Raw genomic sequence first — 6,000 nt, 5'->3', positions numbered from 1 at the left:
AAAATGTTAGGTGCAATAAATCTTCAAAAGGTCTATATTGACCTTTTATACTCATCGAAACATATAATGAATTGAGGTAGACTACGTTTAAGTATTTACTTGATTTTCTAGAATAAGCTAAGATTCTGCCCCTTATCCTAAAAACTAGAGAAAAAATTTGTAGCATTATATGGTAGTGATGTGTGTGAACACACTTAGGACCGCTGGGGTACTTTTTCCCTCACTAGGAGGTTTTTTCCCCCGTGCGTATATACACCCTCTTATCTACTCATTTTGGGGTGTGTACTTATCTTTTGTATCTAGCACACATTTGTCCATTCTAATCTAGTGAGTTTGTGTGCTCTCAAGCTTCTCTATCTTGTGTGTGTGCATTGTTGTAACCCTAACCCTAATTCTAACAATTGGTATCAGAGCTAGCTTCCTTGACACTTAATCTAGTAGTCTGTCTCCGATTGAGATAACCTCTTATAGGAGAAGAAGGTATATACTGTAGTGTGCTGTATATGAGGTACACAACATTTTTGGGGTTCGCGTGCATTTTGGGCACTGCAAGGTCTCTCGAGACATTCTAGAGAGGCATCATTTTGGATTGGTTCTGCTCGATTTGGGTGTTTAGGCTGTGTAGTAGCGGTAAAGATTTGGTGTGCAGTAGCATCTACAGTGTCTTCAACAATATCAACTATCATACTTTCGCCAGTAATACTCTATTCTCTACTCTCTGTCTTATCTTTCATACACTTTGCAGGTGATTCAGTCAGTTTGGCAGCCATCCAGGGTTGCATTCAGTGAATACTGAGAGTACTTGCAGTGTGTTGAAAAATTTTACATTTGGTAGAAAGTCATCTGGCAGTAGTGATGTACTCAACATGTCTGTGCTGAGGAGAAACTTGATGGGGCTAACTACCCATTGTGGTCCCATATGATGAGGCATGTACTGGTTGCTAAGGCCTTTGGAATGTGGTCAGTGGTAGTGAAACTCGTCCTATTTCACAACTACCAATGCAACTAGGTGCTGCACAGATTTATTTGAAGTAGAATTTGATACAGATGTGGCTCCTCCACATGCACCACCAGTACCTCCCACTACTATTGCTCAAACGAGATGGGATGGAAGAGATGCACAGGCACATGCATTGCTTGCCCTTTCTGTAAAGCGAAGCATTATTCCTCATATTCGATCATGTAAGACTTCAAAATAGACATGGAATGCACTTGTTGTATTACACCAGGTTGCGCAATGAAGCATGTGTTGTATGTCTGCGCAAACACGTGTTGTATATCTGCGCAAGCACGTGTTGCATATCTACGCAAACAGTTGGAGTTTGAGCACATGAATGAGGGAGACTCAATGGATAGCTTCTTGACCAAGATCAAAGATTTTAAGGAGCAGCTTGCTAGTATGGATGAGATATATACTGATAGTAAATTGGTGCCCACAGTTCTCAATGCATTGCCGAATTCTTATCAGAGTTTTGCCTCTACCCTTAGACTCATGATGAAGGGAAATCCAAATGCGCTTACATTTGATGAGCTAGTTTTAGTACTCTTGCAAGAAGAGCAGTCTAGGCAAAACAAATCTGTTATGCGAGTTGGTGACCAAGCTTTTGTTGCCAATTAGAAAGGCAAAGGTAAAGCTTCTTTGCATGGTGGCTATAAGCCAAAATTAGAATCCTTAGGTAAGGATGCAAAGAAATAAGGTGATAAGCCTAAAAAGATGGGAAAGTATTGGTGGTGAAGAGCAACCTTGGATGTACATATAGCACTGGGCTATACTTAGTCTCTGCATGCATTGGACAATAGGGTTGTAAGCGCATAAGGGGACATGGGTCTGATTGTGTAGCCACTTTTAGTGGATTAGTTGACGCAGTAGCACATTACATGTATAGGTGCAGCATGACAACCGACTGATGGTGCAGAAGCATGGTGAGTAGGTTGCGCGACATTAGCAACAGAAGATGCTCACGAGCTATCTCCCATGATGAAGGAAAACTGTGAGATGGACTTTTAGCTTCTCCTCTCTCCCTCATATGATTGTGAACAACAGTAGGGGGGGTTTTTTTTGGCCAGTGGCAGCCGGCGCCCCCCCCAAGTTTCTTTTAAAAAAAACTTTGTAAAGCTTAAAAAAAGGGGGGGAAAGAAAACTTCATTCTCATGATTTAAAAACAAAAAATCATCTTGAGTCCTTTGGCCTTTGGGATCCAATTTTTTTAGATCTTTCAAATTCTGGGAATTATATATCTTTTTTGTTTTCCATAACCCTTGGCTATCTGCACTACAGCAGAGTCCCCATATTTCACCTATGTGGACCGCTCTATCCTTATGTCATAGTCAAGATAAGGAATTTCCCTTGATGGCAAATAAGACTAATTATATTAGTCTCAGATCTTTGTAATAAAACTTATCCTTGTAAATATTTGGAAATAAAATGATTTCAATGTTTTACTCTCCAAAATAAGCGTTGTGTAAATATGAATCTTGTTAATCTTAAAATTGTTTTTACAATGATGGCCAGGACGATCACCCTCTACTTCCCAATGCGCTTTACACTGATATCGAGGAGAAGAAGCTCCTACTCAAGCAAATGTAACCTCCCTCCTTTAAAGGAGAAGGTTCAAAGATTGAGAAGGATGCTGAAGTCTGGATTGAAGCGATGGACGATTATTTCTCTTCCTCGGTACTGGAGTAGCAAATTAGTCTATGCTTGCACGGTTTCGCCTCATCGGAGATGCTAAACTCTAGTGGAAACAGTGGTGCCGTGACAAGGGAGTCACCGAGCATTCTCAAACATGGGAAGACATCAAGCAAGCCGTAAAGGAAAGATATCTTCCCCCTTCCCATGAATCCATAAGGATGAATGAGTTTTTTTGTCTTAGTCAGTGCAGCTTAACTCTTGAGGACTACTATTCCAAATTTATCACTCTTCAGAAGTATGCCCCAGCTATGACTACTTCCCAGCAAGTGGCTCGTTTCTGCCAAGGCTCTGATCTCATGTCCTTTACACAAAGGACTACCCAACTTTTTGGTTTGAATAGCCAATAAAAAGAGTCGAATCCAAGTCTTTGGGTGCACTCACTCTTTACACATAGAAAAGGACCAATAAACACAAAGTACTATTTTTTTAAAAGAAGGTCATTTTGTCCCACTTTTCTTGAGGGCATTTGGTTGTGTGTTATGGGCATTTCTAACCACATTTTCATACCAATGTATATGAATACAGTATTGCAAACAATTCATGAGATGATGTGAAGGGGGCCTTGCCTGTTGATCCAATTTCAAGATTCAAGGACAGTGTCTACCCTTTTACAACTCAATTTGGTGTTTAGTTGATGATTACAACAGATTTATCAGCATAAATTCAAAAATTACATAAAACAAAGGGTAACAAATTTGTACTGAATGGTTGGAGTATCAAACCATCTCCGAATTGCAATCTGAAGTTATAGGGATCTGTATTAGATACAATGGTTGATTTGAACCCTCAATTGCTCCAAAATATAGTGATTAGTGTTGATTAATTATTGATTAGCAAAATAATCCTCTGTTTTGTGTGCAAAAAACAGAGTATGCAACAGGGAGTCCAGATCTGGGGCCTTAGAGTTCAAATGAGCTCAACTCCTTTCAAAGCCATCAATAGCAGTTAGTCTAGTAGAGGATTAGGCCAAGAAACACAAGATTTGACCAAACATTGAATGCTTAATCTTTGTTTTACCAAAGTCACCTACAGATTTGATGCAGAGCTTGGATCTCACTGTAGACTTGATGAAATCAAAAACTGTCTTCACCAGCTTGTAGAGCACCCTTGAAAACCCCTAGGGCCAAGAGGAATTAGATCCATTGTATCTATGGAAGAGAAGATCTCAATTTTGCTTCAGAAAAAGGTGCTTGAGAAATCGCGATTTGCAGCTGGCGGTTTGACAAATCGAGTAGATGGGCTGAAGCATAGGGAGTGTAGCTATGTTTGGCTAAAAGGGTTTGGGCCAATGTTATCTGTGAAGGGAGAGTATGCATAGCCCAAGTACGAAGCATGGGTAGGCTGTTAAGCGGGTTTTCTGTTATTTACAGGGCACTTAGTATTTTGGATTGTTTTATCCAAAAGGGGGTGAGTCACATCTGCATGCTTTTAGTGATTCTCAGATTGGGCTAGATGTTATGACACACGAGTGTCCATTAGTGGGTTTTTCTTTCGCCTTGGTGATTCATGTATATCATGGCTCAGCTACAGTGGCCACTTCTAGCTGTGAAGTTGAGTATAGGGCAGCTTTTACAGCTACTACAGTTGAGTGTGTGTGGCTCAGACGTCTTATGGTGGGGCTGATTTGGGCGTTCGACAATCGTCTAGCACTATGATTTTCAATGACAGCCTGAGCCCATTAGCAGTAGCGAGGAACCCAGTGTTTTATGCTCGCACTAAGAAGATTGAGGCGCATTACCACTATGTCACGGAAAGACTCTCTAAAGCAGAGATCAGCTTGGTCTATGTGCCTACACATGACAACATGGCAGATTTATTCACGAAGGCTCTTCCTTTTGAAAAGTTTGAAGCTTTTTGTAAATCTTTGGGCTTACTACCTTTTCAAGATTGATCCGCCATACCTTGTACATGTTCACATCATCACTCCGGGGGGGATTTGTAGCATTATATGGTAGTGATGTGTGTGAACATACTTAGAACCGCTGGGGCACTTTTTCCCTCACTAGGAGGTTTTTTTCCCTGTGCGTATGTACACCCTCTTATCTACTCATTATGGGGTGTGTAGTTATCTTTTGTATCTGGCATACATTTTTCCATTCTAATCTAGTGAGTTTGTGTGCTCTCAAGCTTCTATATCTTGTGTGTGTGCATTGTTGCAACCCTAACCCTAATTCCAACAAAATTGACTACCCTTTAGCATATGAACCTTAGGATTACTAAAAAATTATTGATTTTTTACCATATAAATTTATGTCTATGTAAAATAATCTAAGGGATTAGATTAAGGGAATCAACCCAACCTTTGAATTAGGAGAGATAGCATAGGTGTGAAGCAAACATTATAGAGCACATACACATGTAGATTTATTAGTTAATTAGGGTTTAATTTATATAAGAAATCACAAGGAAATTTATATTTCTAGGGAAACCTAGATAATTGATTTTGGGTGGATTAGATCAATAATTATCCTAGAATTTAGAGAGAGGAAGTCCTAATTATCCAAAAATTAAGAGCAGTGGAGGATGAAAATATCTACCCCAAGATATGAAAATGCATACCCTAATTTTTGGATAAAAATTAATGGAAGTAAAACTCATGTGAAACCACTTAGTAAACTTACTACAAACCCATAAGTTTCTCTCTCTAGGAAATTGTGAAGGAAAAAGACCTATGTGCATTGATGAGCATACTTTAAATACACTTTAGTGATAGGCTAAGGTCATATAATATAAATTGGAAGATTAGGAGAAAATTTAGAGAGAATAAATCAAGATTAGAAATATCTTAATAGAGTAAGAATGTAGAGAAAGAAACTACTTATGTGTAAAAAGATGGATTTTTACACATAAGTAGTTTCTTTCTCTACATTCTTTCTTCTATTAAGATATTTCTAATCTTGATTTATTCTCCATCTTGAAGAAACTACTTATGTGTAAAAAGATGGATTTTTACACATAAGTAGTTTCTTTCTCTACATTCTTTCTTCTATTAAGATATTTCTAATCTTGATTTATTCTCCATCTTGATTTTTACACATAAGTAGTTTCTTTCTCTACATTCTTTCTTCTATTAAGATATTTCTAATCTTGATTTATTCTCCATCTTTTTACACATAAGTAGTTTCTTTCTCTACATTCTTTCTTCTATTAAGATATTTCTAATCTTGATTTATTCTCTAAATTTGAATTTTTATACATAAGTAGTTTCTTTCTCTACATTCTTTCTTCTATTAAGATATTTCTAATCTTGATTTATTCTCTGAATTTGATTCTAATCTTCCAATTTATATTATATGATGTTAGCCTAT

Source organism: Cibotium barometz, chromosome 3 (genome assembly GCF_041138505.1).
Source record: "Cibotium barometz isolate CiBa-2024 chromosome 3, ASM4113850v1, whole genome shotgun sequence".
NCBI lineage: Eukaryota > Viridiplantae > Streptophyta > Polypodiopsida > Cyatheales > Cibotiaceae > Cibotium > Cibotium barometz.
The sequence above is the reverse complement of the archived record's forward strand: the minus strand, read 5'-3'. Positions refer to the sequence as shown.